Here is a 21,761-nt window from a genome sequence, read left to right as displayed (position 1 = left end):
ATGTCCACAGCTGGATTTATGGGAAGCACACAGGGTCACCCTCCCTCCTTCCAACACTGCCTGCTACACCAGTGCAAATGACCCAAATGACCTTTTCCAAGAAGTAGATGATAATTTGAACTGATGGTTTCCCCTCCCTAAGAGAACATTAGTACAGTCCCATTTTGTCTCTCTTACGGCAATAAGTCTAAGCTGTGTTCTTCCATCTACTATTGTGTAAGTTCCCTAATCAGATTCAAGCTCTAATTCCTACCAAACTCCTCAAAATATTTCCTCTGGAATTTAAACTCTCTAGGAAGAATAAAACCCCCATGTTATATATTCAACCGCTTCACTGAATATTCCCTTTGCCTTCTGTTCTACAAACCTGTCTCTCCCCGAGGTCACACTTCCCTTGCAGCCCTCTCAAGAGATGAGTCTTCTTATCTTGCTGGGTCTGGGATAAATGTCCTCCTTGGTCTCTGCTGCCAGTTCCAGAAGATGGCTTCTTTCTCCTCCCTAAACCTCCCAGGTCTTTGCTGCATATACTCTCATTTTTTTTTAGAAGCAATAAACAAGCTTTATTGAAACATAGATTTCTTTCTTTTTTTTTTAAAACCAGGTGTCTTTTTAAAAAATTGAAGTATAATAAATTTACTATGTGTTAGTTTCAAGTACACAGCAAAGTGATTCAGATATCTATATCTATATCCATATATATCTGAATATATATACATTTTTTTCAGATTCTTTTCCATTATACTTTATTATAAGAGTAGAGTTCCCTGTGCTATACAGTAGGGCCTTGTTGTTTACCTAGTTTATATACAGTAGTGTGTATATGTTAATCTCAAACTCCTAATTTATCTCTCCCTCCACAAATAGTACTCTCAAATTATACCTCTCACTATGTTTCTTTGTCACAATTTTCTATCTTTCTGATCAATCCCTCTCATTTTTTAAAGTCTTTAGCACCCGTATTAACTCTTAACGTCTCCACTATACTCCTATTATCATTTTCAGTACTCAAAATCCATCTAATATTTGGCTTCTCAATAGCTTGTCTTCCTCTCCCAATCAACTTATAGGACACCCCACCTTTCTTCCTTTAACTGTTCATAACCCCCATATCATTTTGTTTTGTTTGCTTTTGTTTTCAGATTTTCTCTTTACTAGTAACTAAAGCATCACTAAGAGCTCCAATCCAGCATCCAGTCTTCTGGGTAACAACACCTGCTTTTCCATTCAAGGACAGCTTCACATCTATTAACACTGCCACCTTCTACCCCCTTCTTCCTTCAGCTCATCACTTCTTTTCTTATCCAGTTCAGAGTCTTTGGTCTACTGTTATTATCATCACTCCTTTCATTTGCCATTCTCTTCCTTGTCTATCATTCTCTCTATCACTCTCCTTTGCAAAATCCCAACCCTGGTTTAAATCCAACTTTTGCTGTTCTCTCTTGCACCCATGCAGATGATTGAGGCTGAAGAAATCACAGTACCTGCCAGCTGGACTTTAAATTTATGATCTAAACTCTGCTTAGGAAACCTATTAGCCCAGCCAGTTCACTCTCCCACTCTCCAAAACAACTATTTCTCACCTTTTCTTCACTCTTTAAAATACGAAATGCCTTCCTCCTTCTCATTATCAGCTGGTGGCCTTGCTTCTCATTTTTCTGAGAAAATAGATAAACAGAGACTATTTTCAGTCTCATGACACCAAATCTATCAACCCCATCTGCACTCTTATATCTGACCATTCTTCTCATACAGTGAATGAACTTCTCAGACCCCTATTTAAGTAGATCTCTCTACTTATGATCTGAATCCCATTTATTCTTTTCTCTAAAGTATTTTGCACCTACAATTTTCCCATTTCCCCTGTTTCCTTTTAGGCAATCAACCATTCCTTCTCTATTGGATCATTCTCATCAACTTGAAATTACACTTAATTAATGCCCAATCAAAAAATTTTTTTTTACCTTGCTTTCATATCTTCTCCAGTTACCATGCTTTTTTCTTCCTCTTTTTGTCAAAATTGACAGCAAATGTTGTTGCTTATACTACCGGTTTTCATTTTATTACTCTGCAGTCTCTCTTGAACTCAATCCAATTATGTCTTTATTCCCATCATTGCCCTAAACTACCTTTGTCAAGGGAGCTAATTCAGTGGTCAATCCCCGGTACTGATCTTACTTAACTCTTCATAGCATTTGATGCAGTTGACCTCTCCCTCCATTTGGAAACAATTTCTGCACTTGGCTTCTGAAATATACAATCATTCCTGCTTTTACTTCTACCTCCCCAAACTGTTCATTTGTTAAATTCTATTCTTTCCAACTACTAAATGTTGGGAATTCCTCAGGGCTCGGTCTTCAGACACCTCTAACTTAAAATCACTTCTTATGTAAATTCATCATTCATACTTGAAAAACCATTCAGATGAACTGATGACTCCTAAGTGTTTATTTCAGCTCTTATCTCACCTTTGCACTCCAAATTCATCTACTCAGCTACTTATTTGAATCTCTGATTGGAGGTCAAATGTGCATTTCAAACGTTACACATCCAAAATTCAAATTCTTGGTTTACCTCTCAAGTCTGCTGCTTCCAAAGTCTCCCTCAACTTCGTAAATGACACCACCAACCACCCAACTTCTCAAAACATTTTAGAAGCATCCTTAATTTTTCTCTTTTTCCCTCATTCTGTCTGATGCATCAGCATGGCATGTTTCTTCCAAATACATCCAAATCCTATTTCTTACGAATGCCACCACTTCTGTCCTGCCTCTGGTAACCATCACCATTGATCTGCTCCACAGTAATAAGTTTCCTAAATGCCCCTCTGCTTCCTCTCTGCCCTCTACCATCAACTATCCATGCAGCAGCAAACAAAATCTTAAGAATACATAAGGCAAATCAAGTAATCTTGCTTTATTTCTCTCTAAGTAAAATCCAAATCCTCCACTATGGCCTCTAAACTTTTGCATAATCTAGCTTCCTACCTCATCTTGTGACCTTCCTATCAGCTCATTGTACTCTGTCCAAACTTGCCTGTTTTCTGTTCTTCAAACACACCAAAGGTAGTTCAGAATGCCTCAAGGCCTTTGACACATGCCATCTGCTGCTGGGCTCTTCCCACAGAAACTTGCATGCTCTTCTGTCTTCACTCCAGCCTTTTTTACAACTATCACCTACCAATATTGGAGTCCCTTACAATCCTTTCCAAAAAACTCCTCTCTCCCCAATTTCTTTCTCCCCATTCTTTGCTTTACTTTGTTTTCACAACATTTATCATCCATTGACCTTATATTTTTAAGAATAGTTTTAGATTTATAGAAGAATTGCAAAGATGCTATAGAAAGTCTCCATATTCTCCACATCCTGTTTCCCTTGTTATTAACATCTCACCTTAGTACATTTGTCACAATGAATGAAACTATACTGGTTTCACCACTGTTATTATGCAAAGTCCATGCTTTACTCAGATTTCCTTAGCTTTCACTTAAGTGTCCAGGATCCCATCTAGGACACCACAGTACATTTACTTGTCTCTCCTTAGGTTCCTCTTAGTGTGATAATTTCTTACATATTACTTGCTTTGGATGACTTTTAAAGTTTTAAGGAGTACTGGTAATGTACTTTGTGACATGTGTATCTATGGGAATTTGTCTGATTTTTTTTTTCTCATTTTTAGCCTGGAATGACATGTTTTGGGGAAAAAAGACAACAGAGGTAAAGTGCCCTTTTCATCCCATCATATCAAAGATGTATACTATCAGCATATCACTATTGATGTTGACCTTGACCACCTGGCTGAGGTTTCACCACTGTAAAGTTATTCTCTCCCCACCCTTTTTCATATTTTACTCTTTGGAAAGAAATCATCATGTGCAGTCCACACTAAAGGGGTGGGAAGTTATGCCTCACCTCCTTGATGGCCGAGAAGGTATTATAGTTATATTTGTTAATTGGTGTATTTTCTCCCTCCCTCATATAATACACGCCCAGGTTGAGAAGCTGATTCCCATTGCTTAAGAGATTCCAGTAGAGCTCCTAACACAACCTGGTTCTTACTAAATATTAACCGACTGAATGACAGTCTCCCACGGGATATGCCTATTCATGTGTCTGAGGCTCTACACAGGCACTTTCATCTACCCCTTCATTTACCTCTCCTTGCCTTTTCCCATATTTGGGAGATAAATTCTCACCATTCTTATAACTCAGTTCTTTATATCTGCCTGCATTTAAAGACAAATTCTCATATACACTGCAGTCTACTTAGCATATAACTATATTATTGTGCATATTACTCAAAATTGCAATTAATTCTTCCCACCTCTGCCTGCTGACACTCTGATGAACTCCTTGAGGCTTGTTCACCTTTGTTCACTTGAATGCCTAGCAGTGAGACTGGACTAGTGTGAGGTGTTTCTCAACATTTGTTGATTGAAGGAGGTGACACTAGACAAATAGCTTGAACTCCATTGTCACACGGTTCACTTTTTCTAGACTATTCCAGGCCCCTGACCTGAGTCATCTGCTCACAACACATCCAAATCCTTTTTTTGACTAGAGAATCCTGATACGAAATGGCTCTTTCTCTTTCTGAAATCTACATCAGAGCTTTGTTGTGTCATAATCAGCAGGACCCCTTTCATGACAGGAACCCTGGAAGGATTGGCTTATGAGTTGAGGCCACGGCAGAATTGAGACTGAAGAAATAAGAGAGAAGAAGCTGAAATCCAAATCCACAAGCATAACAATCTAGTCAGCATTTTAACCAGGGTTAGGGCAAGTAACATGAGAGAAACAGGAAGAATATAGGGAAGCTTTGGGGGTGTGCTTCTTTTTTTTTAAATCCCAACGTCCTTATATGGGCAGGCTGCATTCTCTGAACTCAACCTCTGTGATTTTATGGTACACTGGTCTCAGCCTTCCTGCAGGTGGACTCTGGTACTAGATACTGAATGAGAATGAAGGGAAAAAGAAGCTTCCAGAAAAAAAGGATTGCTCATCAGAAATCATACATGACAATTTTCCATGCCTACCTACAACACAGATTCCAGGAATTTGGTAACATTCCAGATATCCAGAATAGCATGAATATCAACTCTTCTCATGAGTTACAAAATATGATTTTTTTAATTTACTTTCAATTTTAAATAATTTTTCTGGTTACAAAAGCAAAAATATTTACTCTAGAAAATATGGAAACATAAAACAGTTGAGAAAAAAATAAACATTTACTTGTATTTACTCACTTTGAAAAAATGTGTTGATATTTCAATGTATGTGCTTCTCTTTAGGTCTTCATAAGCACATTTAAAACAGCTGAAATACAATATATAATCACTGTGCTGTATACCGGGAAATAACATAGAGTTGGAAGGCAATTATACTTCAAAAAACAAATAAACAAAATTATAGAAAAAGAGTTCAGGTATGTGGTTACCAGAGGTGGGGCCCTTGAGGGAGAAAGAATCAGATGAATGTGGTCAAAAAGTCTGAACTTCCAGTTACAAGATAAATAAGTCCTAGAGATGTGATGTATAACATGATAACTATAATTAGCACTGCTGTATGTATCAATATTATATATGAAAGTTAAGAGAACAAATCCTAAGAGTTCTCATCAAAAGGAAAAAAAATCATTTTCCCTGTTTTAAACTTTATATCTCTATGAGATGACAGATGCTCACTAAAATTACTGTGATTACTTCATGATGTGTATAAGTCAAATCATTATGCTTAAACTTATACAGTGCTGTGTGTCAATTATATCGCAATAAAACTGGAAGAAAAAATCAGTTTAAACACATTTATATGTACAACTTTGTACCTTGTTTTTTCAGATAACATTATAAAAAACAATTTTACATATTAAAGGAAAAACAACTTCTCAAAGACAAAATTTTAAATGACTCTGAGTTGTCTCATCACATGGATAACCCATGGTTTTTCAGTTCCCCCGTTGGGAGAGGTTACACTTTCTTGCCATGACAAATTACGTTGTAATTACACTTTTGCCCTAAGACTGGCCTCAACAACAGTGATAAGCATGAAAGCCTGAGGGAAAACAGAAACAGAGTGACTTTACCAGAGCCTCTTCCCCCAAGAGGTGATAAGTTAGTTGGGTCTTAATATGAATTGGCAAGGTGACAAAGAGGGAGGAAGGTGTTGTAAAAAGAAGGAGTAGCATCTGAGGAAATACAGAGGCTTAATAATTCCGGTGATTTGGAGTCACTACAAGGGCATTTTTCTATTTTTAAATAATTTTAATTGTTGGAGGGTCCCTTTTTTTAAATCTCAAGCAAATATTTTCTCAATATAACTCTCACAACTAGTTCTGCTTTCCAGGGCAGCACAGAGTAAGTCCGTATCTCCTGCAATATGCCAACCCCTTAAACATCCGCCTGCAGCTACTCAGTTTACTCTTAGATTCAGGTGATTGTCAGAGTTGTGAATGAGTGAATAAAAGGGAGTCTGTGATGCCGGCAGAGCACTAAGATGGAGCCATGAGTTGCTAGAAAGACTATGCACGTCTCTACCTGGATGGAATGTGCACTCTGAACTGGGCCAGACCCCAAAAGCATCCTGAGAGATGGCTTACCCAGCGAACTCTTGCATAGTAACAGCCTCAGCAACCAATCATGTGTAGACGAGAATGGCTCTGGTCCGCCAGCACCGATCGGAATTCTTGCAAAACAATTTATGTGAATTTCCTCCTTTTCCCTTTAAAAACCCTTTAGTTTTCAATCCTCCTCAGAGCACATTTGAGTTTCAACCCAAATCTGAGTCTCCTGACTTTCAATTTCTAAGGCCCCAGATAAATGCTTTTGTTGCCTTATAGCACTGGTTTTATATCTCAGTCCACAGAGTGAAAAAACAACAACAACCACCTCAAAGATTGTCTACTCCACTCTTCTGATTTCGTAAATCAAGAAAAATTAGGTCCAGAATAGGATAATCCCCAGTCCCCATATTTGGTGGCAGAGCTGAGTGGATAAATCATATTCCCAACCCCCAATCCACTTCTCTTTCCAACACGCTGCTGTCACTTCTCCGTGGTGAATCTTCCCACTTCCTCCAAGGACCCTTTTCTCAGCTCTTCTGGATTTCGGTCTCCTTCTCCCAATTAGCCCCAGTAATGTTTTATAGAAAAAAATTGAACCCTTCATATTTTTCATAGCTGTTTTACGTAACACTGCTCAGTGGATTCTCGCAATTTCCTGACCCAGCATGTCATCCTCTCTCCACAGATGAGAAAACTGAGGCTCTGAAACATCAGGCCTTGCAAAGTATTACAAAGATGGTAAGCAGTAAACATAGGATTTAATCTCAAATTTGTCTGTAGTTCCTTGAAGGGGAGCAGAATTGGTTGCACAAAAATATGTCTCTTTGGTCTAAGAATTATTTTAGACTGATTATTTTTTTAATTTTATTGAAGTATAGTTGATTTACAATGTTGTGTAAATTTCTGCTGTAAGCAAGGTGATTCAGTTATATATATGTATATATACAATCTTTTTCATATTCTTTTCCATTATGGTTTATCACAGGATATTGAATATAGTTCCTTGTGCTATACAGTAGGACCTTGTTGTTTACCTATTTTATATATAGTCGTGTGTATATGTTAATCCCAAACTCCTAATCCATCCCTACCCCACTGATTATTTTTTAAGAAAGAGTAAACACAGGGAAAGTTCTGAAAACCAAGCCAAAGTTACTTTTTGCAAGAAACATTTACATTTATAAAGGAAGTCTCCATTTGTAAGGGTGTCTTCTTTTCTGTACCATGAAGAGAAGAAAGACTCTCAATCTGGACTCTCAACCTGCAGAAACACTTATCAATGGGGAAGGCTAGGACTTAAATCTGCAAAACAGCCACACCCTGGTTTACTGTGTTTTTCCTGGTCACTTCTTATGACAGCCAACCTCCCAATCTTCTTTTGTCTTTAGCTGGAGATGGTGGCTTGGGCCACTTCAGGGAGTTACTCAGTTTTCCTGGGTATTTCCTATATACGCAGGAGGTATACATGTTATTAACCTTGTTTGTTTTTCCTGTTAATCTGTCTTTTATTATGGGGTGCGGGGAGGGTCTCAGTCAACAACCTAGAAGGGTAGAGGGAAAATTATTTTGCTTCCCCAACATCTTCTAATTCAAATGATATTTGTCCTATTTTGGGTTTTTTTGTTTAAAATCCTCTAATTGTTATACAACTAATTTATAGTAAACAGTAACTAGAATCCAGATGTCCTGGTTTCGGTCATTGTTTTCCCCTTCTTAACCACATTATGACACCATATAGAAGCAATCAGCCCCAAGTAAGATCTAGATCATTGTACATGGTCCGCTTACACAATCATTTAAATTCTTCCATCAGCCATCAGCATGGGCACCAGACTGGATACCTGTATCTCAGTGCTAAAAAGTCTCTGGTTTTAGCCTGCATTTGACTTTTCAGGGATCCCTGTGTTTTGCTAATGCCTTGTTGAATCAGGTAAAAGATAGCTCAGGTCTTCTCCTCAAGCCAGGTTCCTAAATACTCTCAACAGAGGCAGCACGAAGGGTTAAGCAGCAGGGTTGTTTCATCCCTGGATAAATGCTAGGTTTGTTTGACTTTTAAATTAATAAGTGTTGTCAGCCTTAACGAGAGCATTGTGAGATGTTTGGTAAAATGGTTAATGTACTACTATTTATTTTAATTCCAAAAAAGCCACAGACTATATTTAAATGTTCTCTGCTTAACATGTTCTCCTGTTGTCTTTCTTCTTAAAAATAAACAAGGGGAAAAACGTGGGTAAGGGGTTGGAGACCTTCCCAGAGACCACTGGGCAGGACTCCTGGAACCAACACCAGCACTGCCTACTTGGGAACCTCCAAAACGTATGTGCCCTTCTTCCCCCCTCTCACAGGGACATCGGCACATTGAATTCACATTGGAAAAACTTTCTAAAGTCACAGAATAAGAGTCACTGATGCTTTGTAAATATAATGCAGGTGAGATATATATTATGTATGTAACCATTTAGCAGGAAGTGAAAATATGACCACAATGCATTTTAATCCAAATAAAGTTTCAAAATGGAATCTACTTTACATTGAATTTCCCTCTTTTTGGCTCTTCTGTTTAAAGAAACAGTTTGGTGCAATGGGGAAAACAGGAACCAGAATGAGGATCCTGGAGTGGTGATAATAAAGTCAATGCTGTGGAATCAGGGTGCAGGTCACACACCAATTCTGCCTCAAGTTCTTTCAGGTAAGAGATGAGTTCATTCATTACTTTACTCAAGAACTTTTTATTCAGTCTTTCAGCACTGCCACTCCCACTTCTAGGCCTGAAGACTGTGAACAGGAAGTCTTCATCCTGCCCTCAAACGTCTAACATTCTAGAAGAGGGAAAATGAAGAAGAAATTAGAAGGTCAACAATAAAACAAGCCATTTCTAAATAGTGTCACTTATTGTGAAGGCCATACAACAGGCTAAGACAGAAAGTGATTTATGGTACATAAAAGGATTGATGCTAGGTTATGTATGTCTCAATGGGGAGCTCTGGGAAATTTCATGGAAAAAGCACCATTTTAACTGTCCTTTGAATAATGGATTTTTCATGCAGAAACAGGGGCAATATCATCTCAGATGGAGAAAATGGCAAAAGCAGTGCTGGATACAAGGAGGGAGCTGTTCTTATTATAAGTGTGTAAAATAGAAAATCTGGTGGCTTTCCCTACCTCAGAGATGTCAGAGAAATGAAATTACTGTCCTTTCCATGGTCTTACAGATTCCAAAGAGCCCATCTTTTTTCACTTTTATTATTGGTTATAATAATCCCTGCCTTCAACTACCTAAAATATCTTTCTAAAACACTGCTTCTAAAATAATTTTGACCACAGCCCCCTTTAAGAAAAACTTATTTTGTGATCTAACACCCACATTTCACAAAGCAATACTTACTTATACTATTTACAATGCATTTTAATGTTTTCTTTTCCATTCTACTTGATTCTATTTCATTAAGAAAACATGGTCATCTGGAACGTCTCATTTAATTTCATGGTCCTCATGGATTCGAAACCCCTGTGTACAGCCCCCAGCTATAAAGCAGAAATGTCCACAGGACTTCCCTGCTTTCAGGGGCTCCTTATTGTCTTTAGGATAAAGTCCAAAATTCCAAGCAGGGTTGAAGGTCCTGACAATCTGGCCCTTCCACTACCACCCCCAGATTATTTCTGGGCCTCCTGGCTTATTTATACTATACTTCAAGCCTGATGTCATATGTAATTCCTGCAAAAATAAGCTTCCTCCACAGCTGCTAGTCTGAGCTTGGTTTCTAGCCCATACCCTCTCATATTTCTCTGAGTGTACTTCCAGGGAAGTGCTCAGGTTATTGCATTATATATTTGTTTTTCTTCTGTGCCTCTCTGCAGCCGAGACAGGGTCTGAGTTTTTAATTTCTGTATCCTTAATTCATGGAGCCCAGTAGGTGTTCAAGTAATGTTTGATTATCGAATAAATAAATGTTTCAATTAATAGGCAAATGAACATAAACTCTTCCCAAGGCACCTATTAGTTCCATATATCCACATAAATTTTCCTAGCTAGTTGTGAATCATCTAGAGATTTTGTTTCCCTTAGTATGCTCTCTGCTTCCTGAGAGGTGACATTCTGACACATAAATGAAGAATTTGCCAGTGTGTTTTAGTTGAGTACAATTTTTGCTTCTGTGGCTGGTTGGTAAGGTTCTGGAAGCCCTTCTTTCCTAACAATCTCAGGGGTTGGAGAATCTATGTTGCCTCCTACTGTGTTAAAGGGTGGAGAAGGTTAGTTGGAATATCCTTGTTTCAAAGTATCTTAGAAGGTTTATGTATCCATGACAATTACCAGAAGAGTACAGTTTTCCAGTCCTTTAAGAGTTAGGCTCATTCCTGCACATTTAATGATTGATAGGAGGCATCCTATAGGATATTTGAATGGGTAGTTCTGAGATAAGGAAGGTTGTGTAACAGTAGAGCATGTGGGTTTATCAGATTTCAGTATCTGGGAAATATGTATGCTGAATTTTTCTAAACGTGGATAAAAATTACACAGAGTTTATATAAGAATACAAGTCACTGCTTTCTCAGAAAATAAGACAATGCAAAATAGCACCCTTATGTTCAGGTGTGCATGAACCTACATACTAATATGCTAATTAATAGATGAAATTGTGACCTTCTTTTATTATGAACCCAGTGGGAATTCCATTAGTGACTTTCCTGGGTGAAGAGATTGATAAAATCGTGGTGAGACACATTGTAAATTCTTTACAAATTATGAAAAGCAAGGGAATTTGACTGTTTGTCCTTTGAGTTTGGCTTACTTGGGAACATTAAAAAAATAAAACCATAAAATGCAAAAGATACCACTCTTGTCTCTGTAGGAGAAAAAGAAAGAAAATTCTAGGGATGAAAATGACTTTAAGCTGAGCTGCATTTTTTGCTCATCAAAGCTGGTAATAACAACAGTAACATCTTACCATCACTCAACTAGCAGCAGCAGCACAGCCGCAGAGAGATAATGCCCTTTGACACTGGGATACTTGCTCTTCTGGCAGCAGATGACTAAGTAGAGCCTCAGCAACCATGAAAGGGAAAGGAGAAGTGAGCGTGAATGAGGAAGAAAAAATGGGGAAAAGTGTTACATTCTCTTATGCCACCTCTCCTAGTCTCTGTTTGTGAGACTTCACAATTCTAGGTTTTTCTTTTCACAGAAGAATGTTTCTGAATCTTTTTAGATTAAAAAGTTATAGCAGCGGTAAAAAATCTCATTAGGTTTGGGCTTCCCTGGTGGTGCAGTGGTTGAGAGTTCACCTGACGATGCAGGGTACATGGGTTCGTGTCCCGGTCTGGGAAGATCCCACATGCCGCAGAGCGGCTAGGCCCGTGAGCCATGGCTGCTGAGCCTGCGCATCCGAAGCCTGTGCTCCGCAACGGGAGAGGCCACAACAGTGAGAGGCCTGCGTACCACACACACACACAAAAATCTCATTAGGTTTAAATTTATAGATGCAGACCAAATGTGTCTGTGCATACGAAATGTAGGGGAAATGTCAGTGGATTTGTATATTGCCACTGCTTCTTTGTCCATGAGGATGAAGCTACACTCCTGTATCATCAAAACCATGTTTAGCGATCTGCTTGTACTTTCCTTGTAGCAACTAAGACAACTCAGGAGATCAGAGGTGGCTTTCTGTGCATAGTGGATTGCAGTGACCATGTCAGGTGTTGCGCTGTAGCCCCCCTTCAAAGGCCAGTGATGGGCTGCTGTAGGAGAACAAAGGCCTGGCCATCTTGGCCCAACTCTACTGAGCCATTCAAGCTCCCAAGCTTCCTGGGAGGTCAGTGAAGGCTGTCACTGGACCTGCATTGGGGTTAACTTCCCCTCTGCCCACTCACCTCTCTGTCGCCTACCTTTCACAGGGGTTGTTCTCAAAGGCCATTCCAGAGAACCCAACTTGCAACATGGAAGTATGACAAATGTTTGTTGGATGGTGATGATATGGCAAACGACAACAGAACTTATTTTCTCAGTTGAAGATAAATGCACTTTCTATTTTCTGGGAGAGTGTTAAGATATTTTACCAATTTACCCTTTGACAGCAGTAGGTTTTGACCTGTATTTGCAGAACTTTTCATCTAGTTTGATGCTACAAAATCAAATAGAAGCCATTGAGTTGGGAATCAGGATGATGCTATGATTCAATGCACAAGAGTCAGACAGTTTAGATACAGTCCTCATAACTTAACCTTGATGTGCCCTTGGGTGGGTGAATCAACGTCTTTAAAACCAGGTGTGCTCACTAATGAAACAGGGATACTAGCAATACTACCTTATACACAGAGTTTCCACGAGGACTAATAAACATATGAACACAAAGTGCTCAGCACACTGCACAGCATAACATGAGCATCCATTGTATGTTCTCTCTTAAACCTGCTGAGTGATGCAGCGTAAAACCCCAAGTCCCCAGTGCCTACAAGGCCTTAAGTGACCTGGCCTCCTGTTGTTTCTTCAGCTTCATTTTTCTTAGCACCCTCCCCTCATTTGCTCTTTCTACCACACTGGGTTCTTTGGTGTTCTGAAACATCTCACTACCAAAACCCTTTCTTATGATTTTGCATTAGTTGTTCCTTCCCTTGGAATGGCTCTCCCCCACATCTTTTCCAGGTCGTTTCTCAAAGGTCACCTTTTCAATGAGATTCAGCTTGACTATCCTATTTTAAAATCACAACTGGTCCCCATGCCCTGCCCCCAAAATCCTGATACTCTATACCCAGCTTTACAGTTTCTTTTTCTCATTGCACATATGCACTTTCCAACTTTGTAAAGCAAGCTATAAAACAAATACAAGAGGAAATAAAGTACTTTTACTAAAAAATATATATATATAATTTATATGTATATATATGCACACATAGCTATACATGTGTTATACATGTCTTTGGTGTGTTTATATACATACATGTATATTGTTGTTTAGTTTTTGTTCATTTATGAAGGTGGGAGTCTGCCTGTTTTATATACTGTCTCATTCCAAATATCTACAAGAGAGTCAGGTATATAATAAGTGGTCGGTAATTATTTGTTAAATAAAAGCCTAGTAATTGGGACCCTGAAACAAATACTTCCAGTGTATATTGTACTGATTATTAACAAACTAGAGATGTTTCAACCAGGTGAGTTTTCCAAAATTTGTCTTGCATACTCTGTCTGTGCTAGGCACAATGCTAGTTGAAGGGAATATGGAAATGAAGATGCAGTCCCTGCACTTCAAAAGATCACGGTGGAGCATCGTGTGCTGTACAACCAGGAACATGTTCCCTGTTACCCTCAGCTTAGAGTCCAGTCTAAGAATAACATTTCCTTGAAGAAAGTCACCTTGTCCAAGGCCATGTGTGCTTCCTGGAGGAAGCCTGCATCCAATGAGTGGTCAAGGAAGGACTATGCAGAGGGACTGGTCCACTGTGAAGGACCATCACAGTGCTCCTGATGAAAGGGATTGAGGTCTTCATCGTGGCTGCAGCACAGCCCAACCCCTCCCTCTACTCAGTCTTGCTCCCTTTACTCCTCTGTGGTGTTCATGTTAAACATTTCCCCAACAAGCTTTCTGCATCTTAATCTCCATTTCAGAATCTGCCTAATCTCAGGTCCCAAGCAGCCTAAACTGCAACACTCATATTTTGTTCATTTTTCTATTGCTGTGCAGCAAATCACCACAAACATAAACAGCTTGAAGCAAGACAAATTGATAATCTTCTGCATGATGTTCTTCTGCACAATAAGAGTCTAGCATGTCTCACCTTGGTCCTCCACACTGGGTATCCCAAGGCTGACATTAAAGTGTTGACCTTACATCATCATCTGGAGGCTTTACTAGAAAGGATATCCACTTACAAACTTTCTCAGGATGTCACCAGAATTCATTTCTTTGTGGTTGCAGGACCAAGGTCCCCCTGTCTTGCTAGCTGCCCACCAGGGACTGCTCTTGGCTCATAGAGGCCACTCTGAGGTCCTTGTTCCATGGCTTTCTCCATCAGCCCTCTCACATTCTTACTTTGGAATCTCTGACTTCAGAAAGCTCTCAGTCCTTTTTAAGGACTTCCCTGATGAAGTCAAACCCACTCAAGAAATCTCCTTCTTAATTAACACAAAGTCATCTTATTGTAACCTAATCATTGGAGTAATAGCCATCATATTCTCAGATCTCTCCCACCTTTAAAGGGAGAAGGTTATATATCAGGGGTGGGAATCTTGGTAGCCATCTGAGGATTCTGTATACCATACACATTCTTGGGAAGGGAGAGAGAGATGCAAATGATTACAGTGTGATCTTTGCTCTATTTGAGGAAAATTCATAGCACAGAAGTAGTGCAGAGAGTCATTGAAAGTCAAGAAATGTCCTCTCTAAGGAAAGATGGTATTTGATTAAGAAAGTGAAAGCAAGAGGAGTATTCCAGGCAAGGGAGAGAGCCTGAACCAAAGCCTAGAGACAGATGAAAGCATGATGTGCCCAGAGCACTACTAAGAATTCAGAATCCATTGAACATCTGTGTCCATGGCCTGGAGTTACATATCATGAAATGTACAAAAATGGAAGGCCTCAAGAGGCTTCAAATTTAAATGTCAGGTAATTCCTTAAAAAAATGATCAAACTTGTAATCAACAAATGTGGCCCAATCAGTATGAATTTACAGATGGGTATTAATTACTTGGGGAATTCCAGAAGTCAGAGAAAAATTATTCTTTAAACCTTAAATATAGAGAAGATTTGTGTAATGGTGAATTGAAGGTGGGAAGTCTGCATTTCAGGCTGAGAAAATAACATGAGCCAATTCAGGAGATAAAGGGATTTTCATACTGAGAAGACAAGGATGACAGAATTGAATGAAGGTTGGACCATATACTAGAAGACTCTGAACATCAAACAGAGGAGCTAACATTGGAAGGAAGGGTATACAGAAAGCTAGTGTAAATTCTTATAAAGGGAAGTTATAGGATAAAAAACTACATTTGCACAATTATTCTGGGGGTTATGGACAAGGTCATTCAGAAACTCTTGTTTCTTGTGGTCATCTAACTTCATGGGTTTTTAAAATTTCTAAAACTTTTATACTAGTTTGGTATGCTGGAGGCTCTCTTCCCAGCTATATATCACTGCCACATTGCTTGTGATTTATTGCTCTTATTGTATTCCTTACATCATTTCAGTGGGATTTTTGAGTAAGGGAGAGGTAAACACATATGTTTAGTTAAGTTTCATGAGCCATAAACTCTATATTTTTTACACAGTGAAGGTTATTTTCTATATGTATTTTTTAACATGTCACATTTAAATTTAAGCATTACCTATGCTATTTTTTAAAATCTCCATAAATATGTTTTGATGATTGTATTGCACTTCATAATATAGTTATATTACAATTTACTTAGCTTATCATGGAATATTTAAGTTGTTTCATCTATCTATCTATTAATTTACTTATTTGATTTCATATATAAAACTCCATCTCATGAGGAAACACTGAAGAATGAAACTTTCACAGAAAGTTTTCCCATTATAAAATAAATTTTAGAAAAATGTCACCAGAAAAAATTAACTAGGAAAAAGTCTACAATATTATTTTTTTAAACTTTGATATTTTATGAACAAAGAAAGAGAGGTGAAAGCGGGGCTTATGACAGATCTTGGTACCACCTCCACTTCTGGAAGAAGAAAAGAAGAAACTTCTGACAAAGCCTGAAAACTATGACTACTAATTTGGAGAGAACTAAACTGAAAACATAAGAAAAAGTATCAGAGAAAATTGGAAATTGTTTTTCTTAATACTATAAAACCCTCCTAATTGGCTTAGTGTCTCATCAAAAGTGGGGAAAATGAGATTTTTTTTCTAGAGCCACATGCTGGACTGAGGGAACCAAGGAAAGGCCAGGTTATAACCTTACTGCACACACTCATATAGACACACACACCTACTCATGCACATATGCACACATATACACGCACATACACATTCCTAGGTTCAGAGTATCATGGTGCAGACATTTAGTGAAACTTAAATGAGCAAAGACCAAATTCTCCAGTGAAGCTGGATTAAACCACAGCTGCGTTCTCCCTCTCCTACCTGAACTGCAACCCCCTGATGCATTTTACAACAAAAGTGTATATGATGGATATGAATTACAGCACAGAATGAAAATAAATGGGTGGGAAAAGAATTCAAAAAGGAGAATAAAAGGAACATAGGATACAAAAACAAATCACACTGAAAAATATGGCGAAGTAGAAGGACGTGCTCTCAATCCCTCTTGTGAGAACACCAGAATCACAACTAGCTGCTGGACAGTCATCGAAAGGAAGACACTGGAACTCACCAAAAAAGAACCCCACATCCAAAGACAAAGGAGAAGCCATAATGAGGTGGTAGGAGGGGCACAATCACAGCAAAATCAGACCCCAGAACTGCTGGGTAGGTGACTCACAGACTGGAGAACACTTATACCACAGAAGGCCACCCACTGGAGTGAAGGTTCTGAGCCCCACGTCAGGCTTCCCAACCTGGGGGTCCAGCAAAGGGAGGAGGAATTCCTAGAGAATCAGACTTTGAGGCTAGTGAGATTTGATTGCAGGACTTTGACAGGACTGGGGGAAACAGAGACTCCACTCTTGGAGGGCACACACAAAGTAGTGTGCACATCGGGACCCAGGGGAATGAGCAGTGAACCCAAGGGAGGCTGAACCAGACCTACCTGCTAGTGTTGGATGGTCTCCTGCAGAGGTGGGGGATGGCTGTGGCTCACCGTTGGGACAAGGACACTAGCAGCAGAAGTTCTGGGAAGTACTCCTTGGCGTGAACCCTCCCAGAGTATGCCATTAGCCCCAACAAAGAGCCCAAGTATGCTCCAGTGTTGGGTTGCCTCAGGCCAAACAACCAACAGGGAGGGGACCAAGCCCCACCCATCAGCAGATAAGCAGATTAAAGTTTTACTGAGCTCTGCCCACCAGAGCAAAACCCAGCTCTACCCACCAACAGTTCCTCCCATCAGGAAACTTGCACAAGCCTCTTAGATAGCCTCATCCACCAGAGGGCAGATAGCAGAAGCAAGAAGAACTACAATCCTGCGGCCTGTGGAACAAAAACCACATTCACAGAAAGATAGACAAGATGAAAAGGCAGAGGGCTATGTACCAGATGAAGGAACAAGATAAAACCCCAGAAAAACAACTAAATGAAGTGGAGATAGGCAATCTTCCAGAAAAAGAATTCAGAATAATGATAGTGAAGATGATCCAGGACCTCGGAAAAACAATGGAGGCAAAGATCGAGAAGATGCAAGAAATGTTTAACAACCACCTAGAAGAATTAAAGAACAAACAGAGATGAATAATAAATAACTGAAGTGAAAACTACACTAGAAGGAATCAATAGCAGAATAACTGAGGCAGAAAAATGGATAAGTGACCTGGAAGACAGAATGGTGGAATTCACTGCTGTGGAACAGAGTAAAGAAAAAAGAATGAAAAGAAATGAAGACAGCCTAAGAGCCCTCTGGGACGACATTAAACACAACAACATTCCCATTATAGGGGTCCCAGAAGGAGAAGATAAAGAGAGAGGACTTAAGAAAATATTTGAACAGATTATACTCAAAAAATTCCCTAACATGGGAAAGGAAATAGCCACCCAAGTCCGGGAAGTGCAGCGAGTCCCATACAGGATATACCCAAGGAGAAACACGCCGAGGCACATAGTAATCAAATTGGCAAAAATTAAAGACAAAGAAAAATTATTGAAAGCAGCAACAGCACCATCAAACCAGCTCTACAACAAATGCTAAAGGAACTTCTCTAGGCAGGAAACACAAGAGAAGAAAAGGACCTACAAAAACAAACACAGAACAATTAAGAAAATGGTCATAGGAACATATATATCGATAATTTCCTTAAATCTGTATGGATTAAATGCTCCAACCAAAAGACACAGGCTTGCTGAATGGGTACAAAAAACAAGACCCATATATATGCTCTCTACAAGAGACACACTTCAGACCTAGGGACACATACAGACTGAAAGCGAGGGGATGGAAAAAGATATTCCATGCAAATGGAAATCAAAAGAAAGCTGGAGTAGCAATGCTCATATCAAATAAAATAGACTTTAAAACAAAGAATGGGGCTTCCCTGGTGGTGCAGTTGTTGGGAGTCCGCCTGCCGATGCAGGTGGCACGGGTTTGTGCCCCTGTCCGGGAAGATCCCACATGCCGCGGAGCGGCTGGGCCTATGAGACATGGCCGCTGGGCCTGTGCATCTGGAGCCTGTGCTCCATGACGGGAAAGGCCGTGGCGGTGAGAGGCCTGCGTACCGCAAAAAAAAGAAACAAAAAAAACAAAGAATGTTACAAAAGACAAGGAAGGACACTACATAATGATCAAGGGATCAATCCAAGAAGAAGATATAACAATTATAAATAAATTTGCACCCAACATAGGAGCACCTCAATACATAAGGCAACTTCTAACAGCTATAAAAGAGGAAATCGACAGTAATACAAAAATAGTGGGAGACTTTAACCCCTCAGTTACATCAATGGACAGATCATCCAAAATGAAAATAAATAAGGAAACAGAAGCTTTAAGTGACACAATAGACCAGATAGATTTAATTGCTATTTATAGGACATTCCATCCAAAAACAGCAGAGTACACTTTCTTCTCAAGTGCACACGGAACATTCTCCAGGATAGATCACATCTAGGGTTACAAATCAAGCCTCAGTAAATTTAAGAAAATTGAAATCCTATCAAGCATCTTTCCTGACCACAAAGCTATGAGATTAGAAATGAACTACAGGGGAAAAAAACGTAAAGAACACAAACACATGAAGGCTAAACACTATGTTACTAAATAAGCAAGAGATCACTGAAGAATTCAAAGAGGAAATTAAAAAATACCTAGAGAAAAATGACAACAAAAACACGATGATCCAAAACCTATGGGATACAGCAAAAGTAGTTCTAAGAGGGAAGTTTATAGCTCTACAAGCCTATCTCAAGAAACAAGAAAAATCTCAAATAAATAATCTAGCCTTACACCTAAAGAAACTTAGAAAGAAAACCAAACAAAACCCAAAGTTAGCAGAAGGAAAGAAATCATAAATATCAGAGCAGAAGTAAATGAAATAGAAACAAAGAAAACAATAGCAAAGATAAATAAAACTAAAAGCTGGTTCTTTGAGAAGATAAACAAAATTGATAAGCCATTAGCCAGACTCATCAAGAAAAAGTGGGAGAGGACTCAAATCACTAGAATTAGAAATGAAAAAGAAGTTACAAGAGACACAGCAGAAATACAAAGCATCCTAAGAGACTACTACAAGCAACTCTATGCAAATAAAATGGACAACCTGGAAGAAATGGACAAACTCTTAGAAAGGTATAAACTTCCAAGACTGAACCAGGAAGAAATAGAAAATATGAACAGAGAAATCACAAGTAATGAAATTGAAACTGGAATTAAAATCTTCCAACAAACAAAAGTCCAAGACCAGATGGCTTCACAGATGAATTCTATCAAACATTTAGAGAAGAGATAAACCCAGCCTTCTCAAACTCTTCCAAAAAATTGTGGAGGAAGGAATACTCCCAAACTCATTGTATGAGGCCACCATCACCCTGATACCAAAACCAGAAAAAGATAGTATAAAAAAAGAAAACTACAGACCAATATCACGAATGAATATAGATGCAAAAATCCTCAATAAAATACTAGCAAACAGAATCCAACAACACATTAAAAGGATCATACAAGGGATGATCCAAGGATTCTTCAATATACGCAAGTCAATCAATGTGATACACCGTATTAACAAATTGAAGAATAAAAACCATATGATCATCTCAATAGATGCAGAAAAAGCTTTTGAAAAAATTCAACAACTATTTATGATAAAACTCTCCAGAAAGTAGGTGCAGAGGGGACCTACCTCAACATAATAAAGGACATATACAAGAAACCCACAGCAAACATCATTCTCAATGGTGAAAAACTGAAAGTGCTTCCTCTAAGATCAGGAACAAGACAAGGATGTCCACTCTCACTGCCATTATTCAACATAGTTTTGGAAGTCCTAGCCTCGGCAATCAGAGAAGAAAAAGAAATAAAAAGAATACAAATTGGAAAAGAAGAAATAAAACTGTCACTGCTTGTAGATGACATGATACTATACATAGAGAATCCTAAAGATGCCACCAGAAAACTACTAGAGCTAATCAGTGAATTTGGTAAAGTTGCAGGATACAAAATTAATGCACAGAAATCTCTAGCATTCCTATACACTAATGATGAAAAATCTGAAAGAGAAATTAAGGTAATACTCCCATTTACCATTGCAACAAAAGAATAAAATACCTAGGAATAAACCTACCTAGGGAGACAAAAGACCTGTATACACAAAACTATAAGACACTGATGTAAGAAATTCAAGATGATACCAACAGATGGAGAGATATACCATGTTCCTGGATTGGAAAAATCAATATTGTGAAAATGATTATACGACCCAAAGCAGTCTTCAGATTCAATGCAATCACTATCAAATTACCAATGACATTTTTTTCGGAACTAGAATAAGAAATCTTAAAATTTGTATGGAGACAAAAAAGACCCCAAATAGCCAAAGCAGTCTTGAGGGGAAAAAAAGAAGCTGGCAGAATCAGACTCCCTGACTTCAGACTATATTACAAAGCTACAGTAATCAAGACAATATGGTACCAGCACAAAAACAGAAACAGATCAATGGAACAAAATAGAAAGCCCAGAGATAAATCCAGGCACCTATGGTCAACTAATCTATGAGAAAGGAGGCAAGGATATACAATGGAGAAAAGACAGTCTCTTCAATAAATGGTGCTGGGACAACTGGAGAGCTACATGTAAAAGAATGAAATTAGAACACTCCCTAACACTATACACAAAAATAAACTCAAAATGGATTAGAGAACTAAACATAGGAAAACATAGAAAGAGGAAAACATAGAAAGAACACTCTTTGACATAAATCACAGCAAGATCTTTTTTGATCCACCTCCTAGAGTAATGGAAATAAGAACAAAAGTAAACAAATGGGACCTAATGAAACATCAAAGCTTTTGCACAGAAAAGGAAACCATAAATAAGATGAAAAACAACCCTCAGAATGGGAGAAAATATTTGTAAATGAATCAGCAGACAAACGAT

The 21,761-nt window shown here is 38.7% G+C and overlaps 1 long non-coding RNA gene across 1 annotated transcript; it reads left to right on the top strand.

The window, feature by feature from the left end:
• The first annotated feature begins 7,254 nt into the window (after positions 1-7,254).
• Positions 7,255-9,249, top strand: LOC132521882 (uncharacterized). Its single transcript, XR_009540980.1, has 3 exons — positions 7,255-7,297; positions 8,905-8,989; positions 9,126-9,249. It is a non-coding gene; the product is annotated as an uncharacterized LOC132521882 (long non-coding RNA).
• Positions 9,250-21,761: the final 12,512 nt, after the last annotated feature.

This window comes from Lagenorhynchus albirostris, chromosome 6 (assembly GCF_949774975.1).
Source record: "Lagenorhynchus albirostris chromosome 6, mLagAlb1.1, whole genome shotgun sequence".
NCBI classification, from domain to species: domain Eukaryota; kingdom Metazoa; phylum Chordata; class Mammalia; order Artiodactyla; family Delphinidae; genus Lagenorhynchus; species Lagenorhynchus albirostris.
The sequence above is the reverse complement of the archived record's forward strand: the minus strand, read 5'-3'. Positions and strand labels throughout refer to the sequence as shown.